The sequence below is a fragment of the Astatotilapia calliptera genome, unplaced genomic scaffold (assembly GCF_900246225.1).
Source record: "Astatotilapia calliptera unplaced genomic scaffold, fAstCal1.2 U_scaffold_57, whole genome shotgun sequence".
Classification (NCBI taxonomy): Eukaryota; Metazoa; Chordata; class Actinopteri; order Cichliformes; family Cichlidae; genus Astatotilapia; species Astatotilapia calliptera.
This window is the reverse complement of record NW_020535797.1, coordinates 59,493-68,481: the sequence shown is the minus strand read 5'-3', so window position 1 is coordinate 68,481 and position 8,989 is coordinate 59,493. Positions and strand designations below refer to the sequence as shown.

The window sequence follows — 8,989 nt, the reverse complement described above, 5'->3', positions numbered from 1 at the left end:
AAGTACCAACGACCGGATTTGGTGTGTGGTAGTAACAGGTAGATGAAATTTTTTTTTTAAATTATTTGAATATATATGAGTGCCTGTGTATAAATACACAAACAATACACATATGCTTTCAATTGTGTAATTTAAGTGATCTAGTAGCTCTGCTTTGGAAGTTCCGTTCATGCTAGAAATGTGTTTTGGAGTTTGTACGTGTTTTGTCTCAAGGGGCCACCACATATATCTACCATAACCACTTTTTTTTACGTCAGTAATTCCTTTTGTGCATAATTTTATATTATTGTTAATAATAAATTAATTAAAGCAACAAAACAACCTGAAGAGCCGGTTTGGAGCCGAAAGAGCCGGTTCTCTAAAAAGAGCCGGAAATCCCATCACTACTCTGAACGGAGGATCAACACTTTCACTTTCACTGCTCCTCCCTAAACACAGATGTCACGGCTCGGCATGGCAAACCGTGGGAGGTGTGGGGAAGCAGGACCCAGGCGCGGTGCTCTATGTACAAACAGTGCGTTTATTTACAGTGTATGGTACAAACAACAATAAATCCCCGTGCTTTCCCTGACTCCCGTGTCGTGTCTCTCCGTGACCAGTCCGTGTCTCAGTGCTCTCCGCTCGCGTGTCTCAGCACCCCTCGTGCTGGCTGCCGTCTGGCGCTCCACACTTCTCCTGGGGACACAATAGACGCAGCCGTCAGGACACATATAACCGCGGGCATACACACACTAACTCAGTTCAACAGGATGACTAACATGGAGTCTCACGGAATGATCCCGCGTCGGTGGGAGCTCCAAGACTCTCCTAAGTAGCTCCCCCGACGTGGCCTGATCAGCAGCAGGTGTGTGGCTTCGGGTGTGGCCAGACCGTCAGCAGGGCCACACCCACCAGGCCTGAAGGCGCCCGCCGAAACACATATACACACACGCAAACAGGGAGAAAGACAGCAACACCAAATATACATACAATAATAATAATATAATTCATAACTCAGACCCAGGATCCCTGACAACAGAGGATGCTGGGACTTGTAGTTTTTACCTTGTGTGATATTTATGGCTGTGACACTAAATCACAGCATGAAAACTTCCTGCAAACATGTCACAGGCGATAAAAGTTTCACATTAAAGGTGAAATTATTTTTCTGTCTCATGTTCAATAAACAGTGAGCTGGGAAAACTGAAGAACAGACTTCAGACGTTCCCTGCAGAGTTTCTGCTGCTCGGTCGTCTGCATGTTGCTGAGACTGAGCTGATGATGAAGCTGTGATGGGTTTATGGCACGTTTGGTTCTGGAGAAGAGTTTTACTGTCGGTGCAGGTGAAATGATCAGAGGTTACAGCCTCTGGTTAAAGTGGAGGCAGCGATCAGGACGGCTGAGCAGCAGAGGTCTCGAGGGTCCTAAAGTGTAAAAGCATCAGTGTTAGTAACACAAAGATCACAGAATGGGATCATCCACACAACACTAACATCTAAATCCACGGCAGGAACTCTTCCAGTGTCCTGAAAAATCTGTGTGCACGATGCTGAGATTAAAATCTGTCTGCTCATCTTAATGCAATATTTACTAAAGTCTGGTAGAAGTTTTACTGATTCTGTAATAATCAGCTTGTTACCATCACATGATGAACTCAGCCGTGACCAATGAGGCCGTCCTTGTGCGGTTCTCTGGCGCTGATTCTGACTGTGACCTTCACCTCTGCAGGGTCGCCTCTGCTCGTGGCTGAGCTCGTGTTTGTCAGGCTGACAAAATAAAAGCTTCTTCATTTCTGTGGCTGAAGAGGAGTCTGCTCTTCTTCACCAACAGGAAGTGAAACATTTCTCACTGATTCTGAAATCTTCACTTGTTTCACAAATTCACAGTAACACACACACACGGTTGTGTTTTCATATCCTTGTGGGGACATCTATTTGACATCATGCTCTCCTCAGCCTTTTACTCTAACCATTAAGACTGAATGCCTAACCCTGACCTGACTGTCCCTGACACTAAAACCACATTCTGAGTCTCACAAATGTCTTCAAACTTGTGGGGACGGGCATTTTGGTCCCCACAAAGACATGTAAACATGCACACACACAGGTATTAATGACCTCACAGGGTCATGTTTGGGGCTTTTAGCATCTTTGTGTGTCGCTCAGATTTAATTCACTCTTGTTTTGAGGTTTTGTGCCTTTTTGTTTCATTCTTTGTGCGTTTATTTTCTCTTTAAGCCTTTCAGGACTCGTGCTGTTGGCTTTTTCCTGGTGTGTTATTATTATTTTTAATTTCTAAACTTATTCTAAAAGAAGGACCGATGGAACATTGATGTGAAAATAAACATGATCATTTAATGTTTTTGTCAGTCATTAAAAAATAAATCCTGGTCTTTCATTTTGCTGCTGCATTGTTCACAGAAACACATATTTTCCTGTTTCTTTCTGTTTGTGTGTTTCTGCTTTTGCCTGTTTAGCGCTGCTGAGCAGGAAAACCCAGACGAACAAAAACCTCTTTTAAGTAAATGTTTGAGTCACTTTGGGTCTGAACTGTAAAAATCTGCAGACTGAAACAGATTTGAAGGCATCACAGAAACAGCCTCACATTCAAAACATGAAAGAGAGGACTTTTATTTTGAAACACTCAGGAAATGACAGAGGGAAAGTTTTTTAATTAAAACAAATTATTAGTTTATGCATTCTAAGTTCATACAACCACCAAAACTGTGATGATCCTCACATCAGCTTTACTGTGTGAGGTCACATACACGATCATTAATGTTACTATTATTATTATTATTAATATTATTATTATTATTATTAGAGACTTGCAGAGAGAAGAGGTGGAAACATTTTGATTTTCATAAATTTAACAGACTAAAAACCTACAAACATGTTTGGTGCTGAAGAAAAATGGAAATTATCAGAACATCAGAATAAAAAAAGAAAAGCTCAAAGTGAAACCTGTGGGGAGGTCTGAGTGAGACACGGCAGAGCCCCACGGTGAGTGTCTGTCCGTGTCTGTGGAACAGCAACGTTTGGATCACTTGCAGTCACAGAGCAGCGCGGCGCCTCGCAGCGTCCAGTGCTCGGGCGGCTGCACGCTCCTCAGCTGCAGGGAGAAGATGAAGTTCAGGTCGGTGCGTCGAGGCTTCTTGTAGACGGGACACGAGTACAGGCTGACCGCCCCCCCACCGCCCCCCCGCCGCCAGGGGGACGCTTACTGTCGGCCATGTTGGCTGAGCTGACGGCGAATACGTGGACCACAGGGAGGGGGGGTGAAGAGGACCTGAGGGGCCGAGACAAACTTATTATTACTGAGCAAAAACAAAAATACTTTGATTTCATTTAGTTCCTAAATTGCTGACAAATTAATTATTATTTCATAATTTTTCATTAAATTAATCTTTAAGATGTTTTTTAAAAATGTTTTTATGTTAATTTACAAAAAAATACAGAAACAGTAAAACGTTGGACTTTTGAACACTGAAGTTTTTTTTAAAGCTTCAGTTTATTATTTTAATCTAAGTTAAAAAACACTGATTTTAAAAAGACAAACTTTGGGCGGAGCCTCAGCGAGTTTGGCGCCATGTCTGTCCCATCCCGCTCCATCCAGAAAAAGACCATAGATATAGACTCCACCCACATCTCCAGGGGGCGGAGCTTAGACGACCTCCCTCATCATCTTGGTGACATCGTTGCTAAGGGTGACCATGTCCAAGGCCCAGCCCCTGGACAGGTTGGAGCGTGTCAGGCGGTCAGGAAACCCTAAAGCAGTGGTTCCCAAACTTTTTTTGCTGGGCCCCTCTTGTTTTACAAGAAAAATGTTCGCACCCCCCTCCCCTTCTCGCGCGTGCACACACAAACACAACCTCCAACCACACACGCCCATATTTTGCTCCATTGCGGTTTATTTCATACCTCAAACATTTAGTAAACAATTAAGCAAATACAAGTATTGTCCTGCATGACAAACCTCAGGATGCAGGTTATTATTACTCTTTCCTGCTGGCACACCTGTCACACCTGAGAGTCAGCTAGAAACTTACAGTGACGTGGACATCATGCAAAGACTGCCAGACTCTGTAATACTGCAAATGATCAGTGACTCAGGTTAACACTAAACTTTAAATGGCACCTCTGTGTCTCTGTGTGCTGAACATCTAGGATTGAGTCAGGCTGCATCAGCTGAAGCTGTTATTTGTATATATCAGTATTTTTTATTCAGGTGTGGGGAAAATACGTAAGACTGCAGTGAAGCGATGCACCAGATGAATCCCTGGCCAAAGGTATCGTACTTAAATCAGACTACTGATCCAGCCACATCAGCCTTTTGTGAGGTCTGTTTAAAGTTGACTAAAAGTGAACTGCAGGTTCCTGAGAGGTGGACTGTGAGCACAGAAACACATGTTCATACATACAGCTGCAGCAAACTTACATTAATTTTAAATAGATTTGTTACTCTGATGTCTGTCTCTGTGTTAGTCCTCTGACAGACTGGTGACCTGTCCAGGTGTGTTCTACCTATGACTACTGGGACAGGCTCTAGCCTCTGTAATAGAAATTTTCTGTTATTCTCATTTAAAGTATTTAAGTGCTTATGCATATGCTTAGTTGTGACACTGTTACTGTTCAGTGAAAGTTTCTAAAACTAGATGAACTTACTTCAGCGTCAGCAGTTTGAGAAAACAACTCCCTTTACAGGTGCTGATAAGGCCAAGGGCACAAAACAGCATAACCATTGATCCGTTGAAGTGTGGTAGGATCAGTTTGTAACTTCCTCCCTCTTCCTTGGAATGCATAAAGGAGGAGGAGCACCACTTCTGTGGCAGCGCTGACATGACTGAACTGTGATGTTTGATGTGTGTTGGCGCAGTAATAAAAAGCTTGATCACAGCTCTTTCTGTGTTGCAGACTTTATTTTTAAAATTCCACGACACCTCCCCCCCTCCCACTGTGAACATGAATTAAATATTCAGAAGACATTTGTTTAAATAGTTCTACAAATCTGAGCTGTTGGTGTGTCCTTGGATTGTGTGGTAATAATATTAGAGCCTGCAATCTTTCTTACTGAATCTCTACTATGAGTCATGTTACCTGAGATTAATTCTATGTTTACCTGTCAGCCTGGACGAATGTGCTGTGTGAAGGAAATTAAATTAAATCAGATCTGAACTGCGTACAGTTAAGGAACCTGTTCATATTTGATTGAAATATGAACCAGTGATTTTTTTGATTGCTGATTCCAAGAGAGTCTTTGTGGAAATCCTGTTTGGCTTTTTGTTATTTTAATTCTCTTTTCTGTTTTCCAGAACAGTTCTCCACAGTCGCTGTCCACATGGGTCAGTGGGACCAAGAAGCACTCTGCTAATGTGGGACTCTGACCAGCAACATCCAGCAAGACCCAGACAGCGTTTTCTATCTCCCAGCTGGAGTTTTTTGTTTGTCTATGATGGGAGAGTCAGATTTTTGTTGAGCTTCACACTTGCAGAGGTAAGTCAGTTTGCAGAGATCCCTCCCACCCTGGCTTTTATGTGCTAGATTTCTTATCTGAAACAGTAATATTTCAGTGACTGCTGCTTATACCACAGGTTAATACACTCTACTGATCCCTGATGGGAGAATCATCAATTTTGGCAACAAAGAAGCCTGGTGGATGTTTGTTTACAGTCTGATGATGGGACATCATGCTCTGCATCTTCAAAGTTTGCCTCCTCATTATTATTCATACCCAGTAATGTGAAGTATGCTTATATCTACTATAACTGAACCAACCTGGTGCTCTTCATTTATGGAGGCTGTTGAGTCTGAATGTTGTGTATCTCGTGTTCTCTGGGCTTTGTCCTCAGTCTTTTCGCAGGATCAGAAAACAAAACCAGGAGGCGCGTAAATGTTTCTTCTCCATGATGTTTCTTCAAATGTTTCTTCTGGATGATGATAAGACTGTGACACGGGATGCCACCTTTGGTCTTGTGATGAAGCAAAGGTCAGGAAGAAGTGGGATTAACTGGTACCCACATCTGAGAAGGATGTACAGGGGCACCTGCAGCCAAATCCAAGCTTCAGGTTAGTTGTAGTTGCAGAACGCTATAGACTGAGACAGCTGAGGCATCAAATGTTTGATTAAACGGATGAACAAGAGAAGTTTCTTCCCCATAATTATCACTTCTTTGTCACGGCGGGGTGCGCCGGTGTGTAATGGAAACAGGACCCAAAAGCAGATGAGGACGAGGAGTTGAAGGTTGAACAGAAAAAGTGATCCTTTATTAGATGACGGCAGAAGTAAACCAGGAAACCAAAGTAAACTGACAAGACACTAAGAAACAAAATACTAAACGGTACTGAGACCAAAAACTATAACTATGACTGAGGTGGAAATAAACAGGCTAAGACTATGACTAACGTGGAAATAACAGCCGAAAACTAGACCTATGACTGAGGTGAGGTAAACAGACGACCCGACAATGACATGCAGAAAACAGAGGGCTTAAATACATACATGAGGTGATCAGGGGAAGTGGAGACACATGGGGGAAACAGCTGACTGACATAAACCTAAATGACAGGACCAGGAGGAGGAAAGCTAAATACAATGAACAAAGAACACATGACACTGTCAGAATAAAACGGGAAATACTAAAACTAGACATGACAACACAACTTAACAGACCTAATACGTGAAGAATAATACAAGAACCCAAAACATAGAAAACCAAGGGAACAATAATAAATAACAGCTTAAACTAAAGCTAGATAGGAAATGACACAAAACTAATCACATATCAAAATGAGACAAATACAAAAGTGAACTCAGAGCGCTGGGTCAGAGACCCAGCCTGTGACATTCTTAAAATCTGTAGCAACTTCAAGTCTGTCAGCGTGCTGAGCATGCTCAGAATGTGACAATATATTTTTGTTCAATATTTAATTTCTTTCAGTTGCAATTGTTAAATGAAAAAAAAATAAAAAATATATTCTTATAATTTAGCAAACTAATTTATCAAAAAAATATACATATATCTGTATTAGTTTTAATAAATTAATTTGACAGCTGTATTGAAAATACCATATTGTATTCATACAGAATCAGTTTGGTATCATTGTTTGTCTGATTGTTGAAACTAAGAGCTGCTTTGATCTGTTAAGATCTAAAGTATCCAAAGTTGAGCTCTGATGTTTCTTCACCCCTGTGTGTGTGATATGTGATTCCTACATGCTGGCAGAGCAGAGCGGCAGTTTGTGCTCACAGATGGTGACGGTGTGGAGAGACGGTGGTGTTTCCTCAGAAGAACCAGCAGAGTCACTTGCTGACTGATGTTCGTCTGCACTGCACAGAGGAAATCAACTGACCGAGGTTTGTCCAGTGACGTGTTATGAAATGTATATTTTGGTTTTATGCTTACAGTTATGTTTTTCTTGACAGAGGCTCTGCAGAGGTTAGACAAAGCAGAGAAAACATGTGCTTTACATTTTACTGTGATTTATTGAGATATTTGTTGCCTGATGTTCAGCAGGAATGGAGAAATAGAATCAAAGGGAGATGTTTTTGCTGTTTTTGTAATGATGTAAGTAAATCTTCAATATTATTTATTTGCTTGGTTATATTAGGAGTGTTTCTGAGTGAGGGGGGAGGAGTCATCATCCAGGTAAAGTGACATAGATCAGTGGATACACTTGTCTCCCCTTTAAAGGAGACGATCCAAGTCATCCTTAAATGTTAGTGCTTTCAAATACACAAACATTTTTAAAGGACAAAAATGAACATCCAACTTTGACTGTAATACAAAATAAATCTTTGCATGTGTGTTTTCAAACTCTCAGATGGGCAGCATATCAGTCTTGGACTGTGTAACCTGCCGGAGCAGCACTGAATGACCACCACACATGAGCATGTTCCTGCAACATTCAGCATCTGATCCTTCATCTGTGTGCTTCTGCTTTTGGTAAGTAGAGTTACCCAACTCCAGTATTTCTAAACACATGCCATCCATTTCTGACGGCCTGGTTACTTCCTGTCAGTTACTTTAGAAACCATGTGGTCACCTGACCTAACACTGTTTCTTCTTCTTCCCCTTAATGTTCAAGTGTCACATGTCAAACAGCTGGAGAGGAAACTACACCAGTGTACTGGGATGTTTCACCAACACACCAGATGCTGTTCCTTCATGGTGACATCACCAGAGACAGCCCCGCCCACCTCAGGACCTCGCCATTGATCATGATGATTATAATGATGACAGCGAGCGGAACTAAGACTGTAAAAATCCACGACCAGAATGTTTCTTTCTAATTATGAATGAATACTGAGAGCCTCTTTCTGTGTTTTGTCTGTTTTGGGGTTGTTTTTTTTACCTCATTTGTTACTAACAAAGTTCACAAACTCACACAGTTTACATTCTGTATGTTTCCATCTTTACCAGCCACACTAACTGCATTTAAGAAAATAATCCTTAGAAATCGTCGTTTTTCTCTTTTGTAATTGATGATAATTCAGTGAATATACTGCGCTGCTTCCTTTTATTGCGTCACACATTGCTTTAAGTTTTTCAGTGTCCAGTTATTTTTTACTGCTGTTTGAATTCTCTGTATGTTTGACCCTGTAGACTGTTTGATGGACTGCTTGTCTTCCTGTTTGTTACCGCCGCCTGTTTTTTAATAAAGATTTGGATTTCTGACTTCAACACAGCCTCTGCGTGTCCTCCCTTTGTGTCCTCTTCCTCTGTGAATGTGTTGCATGTGTCACAGATTCCTTTTATTAACAGCTTTCCCACAGTGAGTTGCATCAGCATTCATTCACAGCACATTTCAGAAGGATTCAGATTAATACAGTGATCTTACAGTCAGAATGATCCTGACAGAGTGCCACTGTAAATGGTCTTTCATCAGGTACATTTTAAAGTTCAGTATTTCAAAGCAGGAGTTATGAAGAATCATGCTGGCATTAGGACTAATAATATGTACTTACAAAGTCAAAGTTTTTTAATTATGCTAGAATACTGGAAGACAATCAA

General features: G+C 41.4%; 2 long non-coding RNA genes across 6 annotated transcripts; both read left to right on the top strand.

Moving 5' to 3' along the window:
* The first annotated feature begins 4,169 nt into the window (after positions 1–4,169).
* On the top strand, positions 4,170–5,817 carry LOC113018302 (uncharacterized). 4 transcript variants are annotated; one of them, XR_003271755.1, is made up of 3 exons: positions 4,170–4,267; positions 5,296–5,471; positions 5,570–5,817. It is a non-coding gene; the product is annotated as an uncharacterized LOC113018302 (long non-coding RNA). The 4 variants fall into 4 exon arrangements; XR_003271753.1 differs by having other exon boundaries at positions 5,291–5,471; XR_003271752.1 differs by having other exon boundaries at positions 4,170–4,318; positions 5,291–5,471.
* Positions 5,818–5,833: 16 nt separating this feature from the next.
* Positions 5,834–8,649, top strand: LOC113018301 (uncharacterized). Of its 2 annotated transcripts, XR_003271750.1 has the most exons (5): positions 5,834–6,044; positions 7,202–7,332; positions 7,587–7,624; positions 7,800–7,921; positions 8,064–8,649. It is a non-coding gene; the product is annotated as an uncharacterized LOC113018301 (long non-coding RNA). The 2 variants fall into 2 exon arrangements; XR_003271751.1 differs by lacking the exons at positions 5,834–6,044; positions 7,202–7,332; positions 7,587–7,624 and adding an exon at positions 7,638–7,694 and having other exon boundaries at positions 8,064–8,648.
* Positions 8,650–8,989: the final 340 nt, after the last annotated feature.